The sequence below is a fragment of the Balaenoptera borealis genome (genome assembly GCF_965194805.1).
Source record: "Balaenoptera borealis genome assembly, contig: HAP1_SCAFFOLD_476, whole genome shotgun sequence".
NCBI classification, from domain to species: Eukaryota; Metazoa; Chordata; class Mammalia; order Artiodactyla; family Balaenopteridae; genus Balaenoptera; species Balaenoptera borealis.
The window spans coordinates 151,752-172,312 of record NW_028123721.1 but is presented as its reverse complement, the minus strand read 5'-3'; positions in this window follow the sequence as shown (position 1 = coordinate 172,312).

Here is a 20,561-nt window from a genome sequence, read left to right as displayed (position 1 = left end):
GTGAGAGACAGCCCCCATCTCTCTCCTCATTACAGGTGAGTGACAGCCCCCAGCTCTCTCCCCATCACAGGTGAGTGGCGGCCCCCAGCTCTACCCGTCACAGTTATGTGACAGCCCCCAGCTGTCTCAGCGTCACAGGTATGTGACAGTCCCCATCTCTCTCCCCATCAAAGCTGTGTGACAGACCCCAGCTCTCTCCACATCATAGGTGAGTGACAGACCCCAGCGCTCTCCCAATCACAGGTATGTGACAACTCCCAGCTGTCTCCACATCACAGATGCCTGACAGCACCCAACTTTCTCCCCATCACAAGTATGAGTTACACCTTTGCTGATTCCACATCAGAGGTATGTGAAAGAAACCAGCTGTCTCCGCATCACAGGTATGTGACAGTCCCCATCTCTCTCCCCATCACAGGTGTGTGACAGTCAGAAGCTGTCCCCCCATCACAGGTGAGTGACGGCCCCCAGCCCTCTCCCAATTACAGGTATATGATAGCCCCCAGCAGTCTCCACATCACAGGTATGTGACAACGCCAAGCTCTCTCCCCATCACAGGTATGTGACCGTCCCCAGTTGTCTCCATATCACAGGTGCGTGAAAGACCCTAGCTCTCTCCCCTTCACAGGTGGGTGACAGCCCCAAGCTCTCTCCTGAACACAGGTGAGTGACAGCCCCCAGCTCTCTCCCCATCACAGGTATGTGACAGCCCCCACCTGTCTCCACATCACAGGTATGTGACAGCCCCCAGCTCTCTCCCCATCACAGGTATGTGACAGCCCACAGCTCTCTCCCAATCACAGGCGAGTGACAGACCCCGGCTCTCTCCCCATCACAGGTATGTTACAACCACCAGCTGTCTCCACATCACAGGTATGTGACAGCCACCAGCTCTCCCTGCATCACAAGTATGTGACAGCCCCCAACTCTCTCCTCATCACAAGTATTTGACAGGCCCCAGCTGTCTCCACATCACAGGTATGTGACTGCCCCCAGCTGTCTCCCCATTTATGTATGTGACAGCCCCCAGCTGTCTCCACATCACAGGTATGGGGCAACCCCAAACTCTCTCCCCATCAGAGGCGTTTGAGAGTCCCCAGCTGTCTCAGCATTACAAGTATGTGACAATCCCCAACTCTCTACCCATCACAGGTGTGTGACAGCCCCCAGCTCTTTTCCCATCACAGGTGAGTGATAGCCCCCAGCACTCTCCCCATCACAGGTATGTGAGAGCCCCCAGCTGTCTCCACATCACAGGTATGTGACAGCTCCCAACTCTCTCCCCATCACAGGTATATTACAGCCACAAGCTGTCTCCACATCACAGGTATGGGCCAGCCACCAGCTCTAGCTGCATCACAGGTATGTGACAGCCCCCAGTTCTCTCCTCATCATAGGTGCTTGACAGTGCCCAGCTCTCTCCCCATCACAGGTGTGTGACAGCCAGAAGCTGTCCCCCCATCACAGGTGAGTGACGGCCCCCAGCCCTCTCCCAATTACAGGTATATGTTAGCCCCCAGCAGTCTCCACATCACAGGTATGTGACAACGCCAAGCTCTCTGCCCATCACAGGTATGTGACCGTCCCCAGTTGTCTCCATATCACAGGTGCGTGAAAGCCCCTAGCTCTCTCCCCTTCACAGGTGGGTGACAGCCCCAAGCTCTCTCCTGAACACAGGTGAGTGACAGCCCCCAGCTCTGTCCCCATCACAGGTATGTGACAGCCCCCACCTGTCTCCACATCACAGGTATGTGACAGCCCCCAGCTCTCTCCCCATCACAGGTGTGTGACAGCCAGAACCTGTCCCCCCATCACAGGTGAGTGACGGCCCCCAGCCCTCTCCCAATTACAGGTATATGATAGCCCCCAGCAGTTTCCACATCACAGGTATGTGACAACGCCAAGCTCTCTGCCCATCACAGGTATGTGACCGTCCCCAGGTGTCTCCATATCACAGGTGCGTGAAAGCCCCTAGCTCTCTCCCCTTCACAGGTGGGTGACAGCCCCAAGCTCTCTCCTGAACACAGGTGAGTGACAGCCCCCAGCTCTCTCCCCATCACAGGTATGTGACAGCCCCCACCTGTCTCCACATCTCAGGTATGTGACAGCCCCCAGCTCTCTCCCCATCACAGGTATGTGACAGCCCACAGCTCTCTCCCAATCACAGGCGAGTGACATACACCGGCTCTCTCCCCATCACAGGTATGTTACAACCACCAGCTGTCTCCACATCACAGGTATGTGACAGCCACCAGCTCTCTCTGCATCACAAGTATGTGACAGCCCCCAGTTCTCTCCCCATCATAGGTGCTTGACAGTGCCCAGCTCTCTCCCCATCACAGGTGTGTGACAGACCCCAGCTCTCTCCCCATCACAGGTATGTGAGAGCCCCCAGCTGTCTCCATACCACAAGTATGTGACAGCAACTACCTTACTCCGCATCACAGGTATGTGACTGGCCCCAGCACTCTCCCCATCAGAAGTGTTTGACAGTCCCCATCTCATTCCCCTTCACAAGTGAGTGAGAGGCCCAAGCTCCCTTCCCATCACAGGTGTGTGACAGCCCCCAGCTCTCTCCCAATCACAGCAGTGTGACAGCCCCCAGCTCTCTTAGAATTACAATTAAGTGACAATCCCCATCTGTCTCCCCATCACAGGTGTGTGACAACCCCAAGGTCTCTCCCCATCACAGGTGTGTGACATCCCCCAGCTCTCTCCCCATCACCAGTGAGTTACGTCCCCCAGCTCTCGCCCCATCACAGTTGATTCACAGCGCCCATCTCTCTCCCCATCACAAGTGAGTGACAGCCCCCAGCTCTCTCCCCATCACAGGTGTGTGAATGACCCCAGCTGTCTCCATATCACAGGTGCGTGAAAGCCCCCAGCTCTCTCCCTTTCACAGGTGGGTGACGGCCCCTAGCTATCGCTCCAACACATGTATGTGACAGCCCCCATCTCTCTCCCCATCACAAGTGAGTGACAGCCCCCAGCTCTCTCCCCATCACAGGTGTGTGACCGTCCCCAGGTGTCTCCAAATCACAGGTGAGTGACAATGCCCAGCTCTCTCCCATTCACAGGTGTGTGACAGCCACCAGCTCTCTCCCCATCACAGGTGAGTGACAGCCCCCAGCTCTCTCCCCATCACAGGTATCTGAGAGCCCCCAGCTGTCTCCGCATCACAGGAGCCTAACAGCCCCCAACTCTTTCCCCATCACAGCTATGTCACAACGCCCATTGTCTCCACATCACAGGGATGTGACAACCAATAGGTGTCTACGCATCACAGGTATGTGTGAGCCCCAGCTCTCTCCCCATCACAGGTGTGCGACAGATCCCAGCTCTCTCCCCATCACAGGTGAGTGATAGACCCCAGCTTTCGCCCCATCACAGGTACGTGACAGCGCCCACCTGATTCCGCATCACAGGAGCCTGACAGCCCCCAACTTTCTCCCCTTCACAGGTATGTGTCAACCCCCAGCTGTCTCCACATCACAGGTATGTGAAACACACCAGCTGTCTCCGCATCACAGGTATCTGACAGCCCACAGGTGTCTCCCCATCACAGGTGTTTGACAGTCCCCATCTCTTTCCCCATCACAGGTGTGTGACAGACCCCAGCTCTCTCCCCATTTCAGGTGAACAAGAGATCCCAGCTCTCTCCTCATCACAGGTATATGAGAGACCCCATCTTTCTCCGCATCACAGGATCCTAACAGCCCCCCAATCTCTCCCCATCACAGGTATGTCACAACCCCCATTGTCTCCACATCACAGGGATGTGACAACCACTAGCTGTCTCTGCATCATAGGTATGTGTGAGCACCCAGCTCTCTCCCCATCCCCGGTGAGTGACAGCCCCCAGCTGTCCCCCAATCACAGCAGTGTGACAGCCCCCATCTGTCTTAGCATTACAAGTAAGTGACAATCCCCATCTCTCTCCCCATCACAGGTGTGTGACAACCCCAAGCTCTCTCCCCATCACAGGTGTGTGACATCCCACAGCTCTCTCCCCATCACCGGTGAGTTACAGCCCCCAGCTCTCTCCCCATCACAGGTATGTGACAGCCCACAGCTGTCTCCGCATCACAGGTGCATGACAAACCCCAAGTCTCGCCCCATCACAGGTATGTGACAGCCCCCAGCTGTCTCCACATCACAGGTATGTGACAACGCCAAGCTCTCTCCTCGTCACAGGTGTGTGACCATCCCCAGCTGTCTCCATATCACAGGTGCGAGAAAGCCCCAGCTCTTTTCCCTTCACAGGTGGATGACAGCCCCCAGCTCTCGCCCCATCACAGTTGATTGACAGACCCCATCTCTCTCCCCATCACAAGTGAGTGACAGCCACCAGCTCTCACCCCATCACAGCTGTGTGACCGTCCCCAGCTGTCTCTATATCACAGGTGCGTGACAGCCGCCTACTCTCTCCCCATCACAGGTATGTCACAGCCCCCAGCTGTCTCCCCATTATAGGTATGTGATAGACCACAGCTGTCTCTATATCACAGGTATGTGACAAACCCAAGCTCTCTCCCCATCATAGGTGTTTGACCGTCCCCAGCTGTCTCCATATCACAGGTGAGTGACAACGCCCTGCTCTCTCCCCTTCACAGGTGGATGACAGCCCCCAGCTCTCTCCCCATCACAGGTGAGAGACAGCCCCCATCTCTCTCCTCATCACAGGTGAGTGACGGCCCCCAGCCCTCTCCCAATTACAGGTATATGATAGCCCCCAGCAGTCTCCACATCACAGGTATGTGACAACGCCAAGCTCTCTCCCCATCACAGGTATGTGACCGTCCCCAGTTGTCTCCATATCACAGGTGCGTGAAAGACCCTAGCTCTCTCTCCTTCACAGGTGGGTGACAGCCCCAAGCTCTCTCCTGAACACAGGTGAGTGACAGCCCCCAGCTCTCTCCCCATCACAGGTATGTGACAGCCCCCACCTGTCTCCACATCACAGGTATGTGACAGCCCCCAGCTCTCTCCCCATCACAGGTGTGTGACAGCCAGAACCTGTCCCGCCATCACAGGTGAGTGACGGCCCCCAGCCCTCTCCCAATTACAGGTATATGATAGCCCCCAGCAGTCTCCACATCACAGGTATGTGACAACGCCAAGCTCTCTCTCCATCACAGGTATGTGACCGTCCCCAGTTGTCTCCATATCACAGGTGCGTGAAAGCCCCTAGCTCTCTCCCCTTCACAGGTGGGTGACAGCCCCAAGCTCTCTCCTGAACACAGGTGAGTGACAGCCCCCAGCTCTCTCCCCATCACAGGTATGTGACAGCCCCCACCTGTCTCCACATCTCAGGTATGTGACAGCCCCCAGCTCTCTCCCCATCACAGGTATGTGACAGCCCACAGCTCTCTCCCAATCACAGGCGAGTGACAGACCCCGGCTCTCTCCCCATCACAGGTATGTTACAACCACCAGCTGTCTCCACATCACAGGTATGTGACAGCCACCAGCTCTCTCTGCATCACAAGTATGTGACAGCCCCAACTCTCTCCTCATCACAAGTATTTGACAGGCCCCAGCTGTCTCCACATCACAGGTATGTGACTGCCCCCAGCTGTCTCCCCATTTCTGTATGTGACAGCCCCCAGCTGTCTCCACATCACAGGTATGGGGCAACCCCAAGCTCTCTCCCCATCAGAGGCGTTTGAGAGTCCCCAGCTGTCTCAGCATTACAAGTATGTGACAATCCCCAACTCTCTACCCATCACAGGTGTGTGACAGCCCCCAGCTCTTTCCCCATCACAGGTGAGTGATAGCCCCCAGCACTCTCCCCATCACAGGTATGTGAGAGCCCCCAGCTGTCTCCACATCACAGGTATGTGACAGCTCCCAACTCTCTCCCCATCACAGGTATATTACAGCCACAAGCTGTCTCCACATCACAGGTATGGGCCAGCCACCAGCTCTAGCTGCATCACAGGTATGTGACAGCCCCCAGTTCTCTCCCCATCATAGGTGCTTGACAGTGCCCAGCTCTCTCCCCATCACAGGTGTGTGACAGACCCCAGCTCTCTCCCCATCACAGGTATGTGAGAGCCCCCAGCTGTCTCCATATCACAAGTATGTGACAGCAACTACCTTACTCCGCATCACAGGTATGTGACTGGCCCCAGCACTCTCCCCATCAGAAGTGTTTGACAGTCCCCATCTCATTCCCCTTCACAAGTGAGTGAGAGGCCCAAGCTCCCTTCCCATCACAGGTGTGTGACATCCCCCAGCTCTCTCCCCATCCCCGGTGAGTGACAGCCCCAAGCTCTCTCCCAATCACAGCAGTGTGACAGCCCCCAGCTCTCTTAGAATTACAATTAAGTGACAATCCCCATCTCTCTCCCCATCACAGGTGTGTGACAACCCCAAGGTCTCTCCCCATCACAGGTGTGTGACATCCCCCAGCTCTCTCCCCATCACCAGTGAGTTACATCCCCCAGCTCTCTCCCCATCACTGGTATGTGACAGCCCCCAGCTGTTCCCGCATCAGAGGTGCCTGACAAACCCCAAGTCTCTCCCCATCAAGGTATGTGAGAACCCCCAGCTGTCGCCACATCATAGGTATGTGACAACGCCAAGCTCTCTCCTCATCACAGGTGTGTGACCATCCCCAGCTGTCTCCATATTACAGGTGCGTGAAAGCCCCCAGCTCTTTCCCCTTCACAGGTGGGTGACAGCCCCCAGCTCTCGCCCCATCACAGTTGATTCACAGCCCCCATCTCTCTCCCCATCACAAGTGAGTGACAGCCCCCAGCTCTCTCCCCATCACAGGTGTGTGAATGACCCCAGCTGTCTCCATATCACAGGTGCGTGAAAGCCCCCAGCTCTCTCCCTTTCACAGGTGGGTGACGGCCCCTAGCTATCGCTCCAACACATGTATGTGACAGCCCCCATCTCTCTCCCCATCACAAGTGAGGGACAGCCCCCAGCTCTCTCCCCATCACAGGTGTGTGACAGCCACCAGCTCTCTCCCCATCACAGGTGAGTGACAATGCCCAGCTCTCTCCCATTCACAGGTGTGTGACAGCCACCAGCTCTCTCCCCATCACAGGTGAGTGACAGCCCCCAGCTCTCTCCCCATCACAGGTATCTGAGAGCCCCCAGCTGTCTCCGCATCACAGGAGCCTAACAGTCCCCAACTCTTTCCCCATCACAGCTATGTCACAACGCCCATTGTCTCCACATCACAGGTATGTGACAACCAATAGGTGTCTACGCATCACAGGTATGTGTGAACCCCAGCTCTCTCCCCATCACAGGTGTGCGACAGATCCCAGCTCTCTCCCCATCACAGGTGAGTGATAGACCCCAGCTTTCGCCCCATCACAGGTACGTGACAGCGCCCACCTGATTCCGCATCACAGGAGCCTGACAGCCCCCAACTTTCTCCCCTTCACAGGTATGTGTCAACCCCCAGCTGTCTCCACATCACAGGTATGTGAAACACACCAGCTGTCTCCGCATCACAGGTATCTGACAGCCCACAGGTGTCTCCCCATCACAGGTGTGTGACATCCCACAGCTCTCTCCCCATCACCGGTGAGTTACAGCCCCCAGCTCTCTCCCCATCACAGGTATGTGACAGCCCACAGCTGTCTCCTCATCACAGGTGCATGACAAACCCCAAGTCTCGCCCCATCACAGGTATGTGACAGCCCCCAGCTTTCTCCACATCACAGGTATGTGACAACGCCAAGCTCTCTCCTCGTCACAGGTGTGTGACCATCCCCAGCTGTCTCCATATCACAGGTGCGAGAAAGCCCCAGCTCTTTTCCCTTCACAGGTGGATGACAGCCCCCAGCTCTCGCCCCATCACAGTTGATTGACAGCCCCCATCTCTCTCCCCATCACAAGTGAGTGACAGCCCCCAGCTCTCTCCCCATCACAGGTGTGTGAATGACCCCAGCTGTCTCCATATCACAGGTGCGTGAAAGCCCCCAGCTCTCTCCCTTTCACAGGTGGGTGACGGCCCCTAGCTATCGCTCCAACACATGTATGTGACAGCCCCCATCTCTCTCCCCATCACAAGTGAGTGACAGCCCCCAGCTCTCTCCCCATCACAGGTGTGTGACCGTCCCCAGGTGTCTCCAAATCACAGGTGAGTGACAATGCCCAGCTCTCTCCCATTCACAGGTGTGTGACAGCCACCAGCTCTCTCCCCATCACAGGTGTGTGACATCCCACAGCTCTCTCCCCATCACCGGTGAGTTACAGCCCCCAGCTCTCTCCCCATCACAGGTATGTGACAGCCCACAGCTGTCTCCGCATCACAGGTGCATGACAAACCCCAAGTCTCGCCCCATCACAGGTATGTGACAGCCCCCAGCTGTCTCCACATCACAGGTATGTGACAACGCCAAGCTCTCTCCTCGTCACAGGTGTGTGACCATCCCCAGCTGTCTCCATATCACAGGTGCGAGAAAGCCCCAGCTCTTTTCCCTTCACAGGTGGATGACAGCCCCCAGCTCTCGCCCCATCACAGTTGATTGACAGCCCCCATCTCTCTCCCCATCACAAGTGAGTGACAGCCACCAGCTCTCACCCCATCACAGCTGTGTGACCGTCCCCAGCTGTCTCTATATCACAGGTGCGTGACAGCCGCCTACTCTCTCCCCATCACAGGTATGTCACAGCCCCCAGCTGTCTCCCCATTATAGGTATGTGATAGACCACAGCTGTCTCTATATCACAGGTATGTGACAAACCCAAGCTCTCTCCCCATCATAGGTGTTTGACCGTCCCCAGCTGTCTCCATATCACAGGTGAGTGACAACGCCCTGCTCTCTCCCCTTCACAGGTGGATGACAGCCCCCAGCTCTCTCCCCATCACAGGTGAGAGACAGCCCCCATCTCTCTCGTCATTACAGGTGAGTGACAGCCCCCAGCTCTCTCCCCATCACAGGTGAGTGGCGGCCGCCAGCTCTACCCGTCACAGTTATGTGACAGCCCCCAGCTGTCTCAGCGTCACAGGTATGTGACAGTCCCCATCTCTCTCCCCATCAAAGCTGTGTGACAGACCCCAGCTCTCTCCACATCATAGGTGAGTGACAGACCCCAGCTCTCTCCCAATCACAGGTATGTGACAACTCCCAGCTGTCTCCACCTCACAGATGCCTGACAGCACCCAACTTTCTCCCCATCACAAGTATGTGTTACCCCTTAGCTGTCTCCACATCAGAGGTATGTGAAAGACACCAGCTGTCTCCGCATCACAGGTATGTGACAGTCCCCATCTCTCTCCCCATCACAGGTGTGTGACAGCCAGAAGCTGTCCCCCCATCACAGGTGAGTGACGGCCCCCAGCCCTCTCCCAATTACAGGTATATGATAGCCCCCAGCTGTCTCCACATCACAGGTATGTGACAACGCCAAGCTCTCTCTCCATCACAGGTATGTGACCGTCCCCAGTTGTCTCCATATCACAGGTGCGTGAAAGCCCCTAGCTCTCTCCCCTTCACAGGTGGGTGACAGCCCCAAGCTCTCTCCTGAACACAGGTGAGTGACAGCCCCCAGCTCTCTCCCCATCACAGGTATGTGACAGCCCCCACCTGTCTCCACATCACAGGTATGTGACAGCCCCCAGCTCTCTCCCCATCACAGGTATGTGACAGCCCACAGCTCTCTCCCAATCACAGGCGAGTGACAGACCCCGGCTCTCTCCCCATCACAGGTATGTTACAACCACCAGCTGTCTCCACATCACAGGTATGTGACAGCCACCAGCTCTCTCTGCATCACAAGTATGTGACAGCCCCAACTCTCTCCTCATCACAAGTATTTGACAGGCCCCAGCTGTCTCCACATCACAGGTATGTGACTGCCCCCAGCTGTCTCCCCATTTCTGTATGTGACAGCCCCCAGCTGTCTCCACATCACAGGTATGGGGCAACCCCAAGCTCTCTCCCCATCAGAGGCGTTTGAGAGTCCCCAGCTGTCTCAGCATTACAAGTATGTGACAATCCCCAACTCTCTACCCATCACAGGTGTGTGACAGCCCCCAGCTCTTTCCCCATCACAGGTGAGTGATAGCCCCCAGCACTCTCCCCATCACAGGTATGTGAGAGCCCCCAGCTGTCTCCACATCACAGGTATGTGACAGCTCCCAACTCTCTCCCCATCACAGGTATATTACAGCCACAAGCTGTCTCCACATCACAGGTATGGGCCAGCCACCAGCTCTAGCTGCATCACAGGTATGTGACAGCCCCCAGTTCTCTCCCCATCATAGGTGCTTGACAGTGCCCAGCTCTCTCCCCATCACAGGTGTGTGACAGACCCCAGCTCTCTCCCCATCACAGGTATGTGAGAGCCCCCAGCTGTCTCCATATCACAAGTATGTGACAGCAACTACCTTACTCCGCATCACAGGTATGTGACTGGCCCCAGCACTCTCCCCATCAGAAGTGTTTGACAGTCCCCATCTCATTCCCCTTCACAAGTGAGTGAGAGGCCCAAGCTCCCTTCCCATCACAGGTGTGTGACATCCCCCAGCTCTCTCCCCATCCCCGGTGAGTGACAGCCCCAAGCTCTCTCCCAATCACAGCAGTGTGACAGCGCCCAGCTCTCTTAGAATTACAATTAAGTGACAATCCCCATCTCTCTCCCCATCACAGGTGTGTGACAACCCCAAGGTCTCTCCCCATCACAGGTGTGTGACATCCCCCAGCTCTCTCCCCATCACCAGTGAGTTACGTCCCCCAGCTCTCTCCCCATCACTGGTATGTGACAGCCCCCAGCTGTTCCCGCATCAGAGGTGCCTGACAAACCCCAAGTCTCTCCCCATCAAGGTTTGTGAGAACCCCCAGCTGTCGCCACATCATAGGTATGTGACAACGCCAAGCTCTCTCCTCATCACAGGTGTGTGACCATCCCCAGCTGTCTCCATATTACAGGTGCGTGAAAGCCCCCAGCTCTTTCCCCTTCACAGGTGGGTGACAGCCCCCAGCTCTCGCCCCATCACAGTTGATTCACAGCCCCCAGCTCTCGCCCCATCACAGTTGATTCACAGCCCCCAGCTCTCTCCCCATCACAGGTGTGTGAATGACCCCAGCTGTCTCCATATCACAGGTGCGTGAAAGCCCCCAGCTCTCTCCCTTTCACAGGTGGGTGACGGCCCCTAGCTATCGCTCCAACACATGTATGTGACAGCCCCCATCTCTCTCCCCATCACAAGTGAGTGACAGCCCCCAGCTCTCTCCCCATCACAGGTGTGTGACCGTCCCCAGGTGTCTCCAAATCACAGGTGAGTGACAATGCCCAGCTCTCTCCCATTCACAGGTGTGTGACAGCCACCAGCTCTCTCCCCATCACAGGTGAGTGACAGCCCCCAGCTCTCTCCCCATCACAGGTATCTGAGAGCCCCCAGCTGTCTCCGCATCACAGGAGCCTAACAGCCCCCAACTCTTTCCCCATCACAGCTATGTCACAACGCCCATTGTCTCCACATCACAGGGATGTGACAACCAATAGGTGTCTACGCATCACAGGTATGTGTGAGCCCCAGCTCTCTCCCCATCACAGGTGTGCGACAGATCCCAGCTCTCTCCCCATCACAGGTGAGTGATAGACCCCAGCTTTCGCCCCATCACAGGTACGTGACAGCGCCCACCTGATTCCGCATCACAGGAGCCTGACAGCCCCCAACTTTCTCCCCTTCACAGGTATGTGTCAACCCCCAGCTGTCTCCACATCACAGGTATGTGAAACACACCAGCTGTCTCCGCATCACAGGTATCTGACAGCCCACAGGTGTCTCCCCATCACAGGTGTTTGACAGTCCCCATCTCTTTCCCCATCACAGGTGTGTGACAGACCCCAGCTCTCTCCCCATTTCAGGTGAACAAGAGATCCCAGCTCTCTCCTCATCACAGGTATATGAGAGACCCCATCTTTCTCCGCATCACAGGATCCTAACAGCCCCCAACTCTCTCCCCATCACAGGTATGTCACAACCCCCATTGTCTCCACATCACAGGGATGTGACAACCACTAGCTGTCTCTGCATCATAGGTATGTGTGAGCACCCAGCTCTCTCCCCATCCCCGGTGAGTGACAGCCCCCAGCTGTCCCCCAATCACAGCAGTGTGACAGCCCCCATCTGTCTTAGCATTACAAGTAAGTGACAATCCCCATCTCTCTCCCCATCACAGGTGTGTGACAACCCCAAGCTCTCTCCCCATCACAGGTGTGTGACATCCCACAGCTCTCTCCCCATCACCGGTGAGTTACAGCCCCCAGCTCTCTCCCCATCACAGGTATGTGACAGCACACAGCTCTCTCCGCATCACAGGTGCATGACAAACCCCAAGTCTCGCCCCATCACAGGTATGTGACAGCCCCCAGCTGTCTCCACATCACAGGTATGTGACAACGCCAAGCTCTCTCCTCGTCACAGGTGTGTGACCATCCCCAGCTGTCTCCATATCACAGGTGCGAGAAAGCCCCAGCTCTTTTCCCTACACAGGTGGATGACAGCCCCCAGCTCTCGCCCCATCACAGTTGATTGACAGCCCCCATCTCTCTCCCCATCACAAGTGAGTGACAGCCACCAGCTCTCACCCCATCACAGCTGTGTGACCGTCCCCAGCTGTCTCTATATCACAGGTGCGTGACAGCCGCCTACTCTCTCCCATTCACAGGTATGTCACAGGCCCCAGCTGTCTCCCCATTATAGGTATGTGATAGACCACAGCTGTCTCTATATCACAGGTATGTGACAAACCCAAGCTCTCTCCCCATCATAGGTGTTTGACCGTCCCCAGCTGTCTCCATATCACAGGTGAGTGACAACGCCCTGCTCTCTCCCCTTCACAGGTGGATGACAGCCCCCAGCTCTCTCCCCATCACAGGTGAGAGACAGCCCCCATCTCTCTCCTCATTACAGGTGAGTGACAGCCCCCAGCTCTCTCCCCATCACAGGTGAGTGGCGGCCCCCAGCTCTACCCGTCACAGTTATGTGACAGCCCCCAGCTGTCTCAGCGTCACAGGTATGTGACAGTCCCCATCTCTCTCCCCATCAAAGCTGTGTGACAGACCCCAGCTCTCTCCACATCATAGGTGAGTGACAGACCCCAGCGCTCTCCCAATCACAGGTATGTGACAACTCCCAGCTGTCTCCACATCACAGATGCCTGACAGCACCCAACTTTCTCCCCATCACAAGTATGAGTTACACCTTTGCTGATTCCACATCAGAGGTATGTGAAAGGAACCAGCTGTCTCCGCATCACAGGTATGTGACAGTCCCCATCTCTCTCCCCATCACAGGTGTGTGACAGTCAGAAGCTGTCCCCCCATCACAGGTGAGTGACGGCCCCCAGCCCTCTCCCAATTACAGGTATATGATAGCCCCCAGCAGTCTCCACATCACAGGTATGTGACAACGCCAAGCTCTCTCCCCATCACAGGTATGTGACCGTCCCCAGTTGTCTCCATATCACAGGTGCGTGAAAGACCCTAGCTCTCTCCCCTTCACAGGTGGGTGACAGCCCCAAGCTCTCTCCTGAACACAGGTGAGTGACAGCCCCCAGCTCTCTCCCCATCACAGGTATGTGACAGCCCCCACCTGTCTCCACATCACAGGTATGTGACAGCCCCCAGCTCTCTCCCCATCACAGGTATGTGACAGCCCACAGCTCTCTCCCAATCACAGGCGAGTGACAGACCCCGGCTCTCTCCCCATCACAGGTATGTTACAACCACCAGCTGTCTCCACATCACAGGTATGTGACAGCCACCAGCTCTCCCTGCATCACAAGTATGTGACAGCCCCCAACTCTCTCCTCATCACAAGTATTTGACAGGCCCCAGCTGTCTCCACATCACAGGTATGTGACTGCCCCCAGCTGTCTCCCCATTTATGTATGTGACAGCCCCCAGCTGTCTCCACATCACAGGTATGGGGCAACCCCAAACTCTCTCCCCATCAGAGGCGTTTGAGAGTCCCCAGCTGTCTCAGCATTACAAGTATGTGACAATCCCCAACTCTCTACCCATCACAGGTGTGTGACAGCCCCCAGCTCTTTTCCCATCACAGGTGAGTGATAGCCCCCAGCACTCTCCCCATCACAGGTATGTGAGAGCCCCCAGCTGTCTCCACATCACAGGTATGTGACAGCTCCCAACTCTCTCCCCATCACAGGTATATTACAGCCACAAGCTGTCTCCACATCACAGGTATGGGCCAGCCACCAGCTCTAGCTGCATCACAGGTATGTGACAGCCCCCAGTTCTCTCCTCATCATAGGTGCTTGACAGTGCCCAGCTCTCTCCCCATCACAGGTGTGTGACAGCCAGAAGCTGTCCCCCCATCACAGGTGAGTGACGGCCCCCAGCCCTCTCCCAATTACAGGTATATGTTAGCCCCCAGCAGTCTCCACATCACAGGTATGTGACAACGCCAAGCTCTCTGCCCATCACAGGTATGTGACCGTCCCCAGTTGTCTCCATATCACAGGTGCGTGAAAGCCCCTAGCTCTCTCCCCTTCACAGGTGGGTGACAGCCCCAAGCTCTCTCCTGAACACAGGTGAGTGACAGCCCCCAGCTCTGTCCCCATCACAGGTATGTGACAGCCCCCACCTGTCTCCACATCACAGGTATGTGACAGCCCCCAGCTCTCTCCCCATCACAGGTGTGTGACAGCCAGAAGCTGTCCCCCCATCACAGGTGAGTGACGGCCCCCAGCCCTCTCCCAATTACAGGTATATGATAGCCCCCAGCAGTCTCCACATCACAGGTATGTGACAACGCCAAGCTCTCTGCCCATCACAGGTATGTGACCGTCCCCAGGTGTCTCCATATCACAGGTGCGTGAAAGCCCCTAGCTCTCTCCCCTTCACAGGTGGGCGACAGCCCCAAGCTCTCTCCTGAACACAGGTGAGTGACAGCCCCCAGCTCTCTCCCCATCACAGGTATGTGACAGCCCCCACCTGTCTCCACATCTCAGGTATGTGACAGCCCCCAGCTCTCTCCCCATCACAGGTATGTGACAGCCCACAGCTCTCTCCCAATCACAGGCGAGTGACATACACCGGCTCTCTCCCCATCACAGGTATGTTACAACCACCAGCTGTCTCCACATCACAGGTATGTGACAGCCACCAGCTCTCTCTGCATCACAAGTATGTGACAGCCCCCAGTTCTCTCCCCATTATAGGTGCTTGACAGTGCCCAGCTCTCTCCCCATCACAGGTGTGTGACAGACCCCAGCTCTCTCCCCATCACAGGTATGTGAGAGCCCCCAGCTGTCTCCATACCACAAGTATGTGACAGCAACTACCTTACTCCGCATCACAGGTATGTGACTGGCCCCAGCACTCTCCCCATCAGAAGTGTTTGACAGTCCCCATCTCATTCCCCTTCACAAGTGAGTGAGAGGCCCAAGCTCCCTTCCCATCACAGGTGTGTGACAGCCCCCAGCTCTCTCCCAATCACAGCAGTGTGACAGCCCCCAGCTCTCTTAGAATTACAATTAAGTGACAATCCCCATCTGTCTCCCCATCACAGGTGTGTGACAACCCCAAGGTCTCTCCCCATCACAGGTGTGTGACATCCCCCAGCTCTCTCCCCATCACCAGTGAGTTACGTCCCCCAGCTCTCGCCCCATCACAGTTGATTCACAGCGCCCATCTCTCTCCCCATCACAAGTGAGTGACAGCCCCCAGCTCTCTCCCCATCACAGGTGTGTGAATGACCCCAGCTGTCTCCATATCACAGGTGCGTGAAAGCCCCCAGCTCTCTCCCTTTCACAGGTGGGTGACGGCCCCTAGCTATCGCTCCAACACATGTATGTGACAGCCCCCATCTCTCTCCCCATCACAAGTGAGTGACAGCCCCCAGCTCTCTCCCCATCACAGGTGTGTGACCGTCCCCAGGTGTCTCCAAATCACAGGTGAGTGACAATGCCCAGCTCTCTCCCATTCACAGGTGTGTGACAGCCACCAGCTCTCTCCCCATCACAGGTGTGTGACATCCCACAGCTCTCTCCCCATCACCGGTGAGTTACAGCCCCCAGCTCTCTCCCCATCACAGGTATGTGACAGCCCACAGCTGTCTCCGCATCACAGGTGCATGACAAACCCCAAGTCTCGCCCCATCACAGGTATGTGACAGCCCCCAGCTGTCTCCACATCACAGGTATGTGACAACGCCAAGCTCTCTCCTCGTCACAGGTGTGTGACCATCCCCAGCTGTCTCCATATCACAGGTGCGAGAAAGCCCCAGCTCTTTTCCCTTCACAGGTGGATGACAGCCCCCAGCTCTCGCCCCATCACAGTTGATTGACAGCCCCCATCTCTCTCCCCATCACAAGTGAGTGACAGCCACCAGCTCTCACCCCATCACAGCTGTGTGACCGTCCCCAGCTGTCTCTATATCACAGGTGCGTGACAGCCGCCTACTCTCTCCCCATCACAGGTATGTCACAGCCCCCAGCTGTCTCCCCATTATAGGTATGTGATAGACCACAGCTGTCTCTATATCACAGGTATGTGACAAACCCAAGCTCTCTCCCCATCATAGGTGTTTGACCGTCCCCAGCTGTCTCCATATCACAGGTGAGTGACAACGCCCTGCTCTCTCCCCTTCACAGGTGGATGACAGCCCCCAGCTCTCTCCCCATCACAGGTGAGAGACAGCCCCATCTCTCTCCTCATTACAGGTGAGTGACAGCCCCCAGCTCTCTCCCCATCACAGGTGAGTGGCGGCCCCCAGCTCTACCCGTCACAGTTATGTGACAGCCCCCAGCTGTCTCAGCGTCACAGGTATGTGACAGTCCCCATCTCTCTCCCCATCAAAGCTGTGTGACAGACCCCAGCTCTCTCCACATCATAGGTGAGTGACAGACCCCAGCTCTCTCCCAATCACAGGTATGTGACAACTCCCAGCTGTCTCCACATCACAGATGCCTGACAGCACCCAACTTTCTCCCCATCACAAGTATGTGTTACCCCTTAGCTGTCTCCACATCAGAGGTATGTGAAAGACACCAGCTGTCTCCGCATCACAGGTATGTGACAGTCCCCATCTCTCTCCCCATCACAGGTGTGTGACAGCCAGAAGCTGTCCCCCCATCACAGGTGAGTGACGGCCCCCAGCCCTCTCCCAATTACAGGTATATGATAGCCCCCAGCTGTCTCCACATCACAGGTATGTGACAACGCCAAGCTCTCTCTCCATCACAGGTATGTGACCGTCCCCAGTTGTCTCCATATCACAGGTGCGTGAAAGCCCCTAGCTCTCTCCCCTTCACAGGTGGGTGACAGCCCCAAGCTCTCTCCTGAACACAGGTGAGTGACAGCCCCCAGCTCTCTCCCCATCACAGGTATGTGACAGCCCCCACCTGTCTCCACATCACAGGTATGTGACAGCCCCCAGCTCTCTCCCCATCACAGGTATGTGACAGCCCACAGCTCTCTCCCAATCACAGGCGAGTGACATACACCGGCTCTCTCCCCATCACAGGTATGTTACAACCACCAGCTGTCTCCACATCACAGGTATGTGACAGCCACCAGCTCTCTCTGCATCACAAGTATGTGACAGCCCCAACTCTCTCCTCATCACAAGTATTTGACAGGCCCCAGCTGTCTCCACATCACAGGTATGTGACTGCCCCCAGCTGTCTCCCCATTTCTGTATGTGACAGCCCCCAGCTGTCTCCACATCACAGGTATGGGGCAACCCGAAGCTCTCTCCCCATCAGAGGCGTTTGAGAGTCCCCAGCTGTCTCAGCATTACAAGTATGTGACAATCCCCAACTCTCTACCCATCACAGGTGTGTGACAGCCCCCAGCTCTTTCCCCATCACAGGTGAGTGATAGCCCCCAGCACTCTCCCCATCACAGGTATGTGAGAGCCCCCAGCTGTCTCCACATCACAGGTATGTGACAGCTCCCAACTCTCTCCCCATCACAGGTATATTACAGCCACAAGCTGTCTCCACATCACAGGTATGGGCCAGCCACCAGCTCTAGCTGCATCACAGGTATGTGACAGCCCCCAGTTCTCTCCCCATCATAGGTGCTTGACAGTGCCCAGCTCTCTCCCCATCACAGGTGTGTGACAGACCCCAGCTCTCTCCCCATCACAGGTATGTGAGAGCCCCCAGCTGTCTCCATATCACAAGTATGTGACAGCAACTACCTTACTCCGCATCACAGGTATGTGACTGGCCCCAGCACTCTCCCCATCAGAAGTGTTTGACAGTCCCCATCTCATTCCCCTTCACAAGTGAGTGAGAGGCCCAAGCTCCCTTCCCATCACAGGTGTGTGACATCCCCCAGCTCTCTCCCCATCCCCGGTGAGTGACAGCCCCAAGCTCTCTCCCAATCACAGCAGTGTGACAGCCCCCAGCTCTCTTAGAATTACAATTAAGTGACAATCCCCATCTCTCTCCCCATCACAGGTGTGTGACAACCCCAAGGTCTCTCCCCATCACAGGTGTGTGACATCCCCCAGCTCTCTCCCCATCACCAGTGAGTTACGTCCCCCAGCTCTCTCCCCATCACTGGTATGTGACAGCCCCCAGCTGTTCCCGCATCAGAGGTGCCTGACAAACCCCAAGTCTCTCCCCATCAAGGTATGTGAGAACCCCCAGCTGTCGCCACATCATAGGTATGTGACAACGCCAAGCTCTCTCCTCATCACAGGTGTGTGACCATCCCCAGCTGTCTCCATATTACAGGTGCGTGAAAGCCCCCAGCTCTTTCCCCTTCACAGGTGGGTGACAGCCCCCAGCTCTCGCCCCATCACAGTTGATTCACAGCCCCCAGCTCTCGCCCCATCACAGTTGATTCACAGCCCCCAGCTCTCTCCCCATCACAGGTGTGTGAATGACCCCAGCTGTCTCCATATCACAGGTGCGTGAAAGCCCCCAGCTCTCTCCCTTTCACAGGTGGGTGACGGCCCCTAGCTATCGCTCCAACACATGTATGTGACAGCCCCCATCTCTCTCCCCATCACAAGTGAGTGACAGCCCCCAGCTCTCTCCCCATCACAGGTGTGTGACCGTCCCCAGGTGTCTCCAAATCACAGGTGAGTGACAATGCCCAGCTCTCTCCCATTCACAGGTGTGTGACAGCCACCAGCTCTCTCCCCATCACAGGTGAGTGACAGCCCCCAGCTCTCTCCCCATCACAGGTATCTGAGAGCCCCCAGCTGTCTCCGCATCACAGGAGCCTAACAGCCCCCAACTCTTTCCCCATCACAGCTATGTCACAACGCCCATTGTCTCCACATCACAGGGATGTGACAACCAATAGGTGTCTACGCATCACAGGTATGTGTGAGCCCCAGCTCTCTCCCCATCACAGGTGTGCGACAGATCCCAGCTCTCTCCCCATCACAGGTGAGTGATAGACCCCAGCTTTCGCCCCATCACAGGTACGTGACAGCGCCCACCTGATTCCGCATCACAGGAGCCTGACAGCCCCCAACTTTCTCCCCTTCACAGGTATGTGTCAACCCCCAGCTGTCTCCACATCACAGGTATGTGAAACACACCAGCTGTCTCCGCATCACAGGTATCTGACAGCCCACAGGTGTCTCCCCATCACAGGTGTTTGACAGTCCCCATCTCTTTCCCCATCACAGGTGTGTGACAGACCCCAGCTCTCTCCCCATTTCAGGTGAACAAGAGATCCCAGCTCTCTCCTCATCACAGGTATATGAGAGACCCCATCTTTCTCCGCATCACAGGATCCTAACAGCCCCCAACTCTCTCCCCATCACAGGTATGTCACAACCCCCATTGTCTCCACATCACAGGGATGTGACAACCACTAGCTGTCTCTGCATCATAGGTATGTGTGAGCACCCAGCTCTCTCCCCATCCCCGGTGAGTGACAGCCCCCAGCTGTCCCCCAATCACAGCAGTGTGACAGCCCCCATCTGTCTTAGCATTACAAGTAAGTGACAATCCCCATCTCTCTCCCCATCACAGGTGTGTGACAACCCCAAGCTCTCTCCCCATCACAGGTGTGTGACATCCCACAGCTCTCTCCCCATCACCGGTGAGTTACAGCCCCCAGCTCTCTCCCCATCACAGGTATGTGACAGCACACAGCTCTCTCCGCATCACAGGTGCATGACAAACCCCAAGTCTCGCCCCATCACAGGTATGTGACAGCCCCCAGCTGTCTCCACATCACAGGTATGTGACAACGCCAAGCTCTCTCCTCGTCACAGGTGTGTGACCATCCCCAGCTGTCTCCATATCACAGGTGCGAGAAAGCCCCAGCTCTTTTCCCTTCACAGGTGGATGACAGCCCCCAGCTCTCGCCCCATCACAGTTGATTGACAGCCCCCATCTCTCTCCCCATCACAAGTGAGTGACAGCCACCAGCTCTCACCCCATCACAGCTGTGTGACCGTCCCCAGCTGTCTCTATATCACAGGTGCGTGACAGCCGCCTACTCTCTCCCCATCACAGGTATGTCACAGCCCCCAGCTGTCTCCCCATTATAGGTATGTGATAGACCACAGCTGTCTCTATATCACAGGTATGTGACAAACCCAAGCTCTCTCCCCATCATAGGTGTTTGACCGTCCCCAG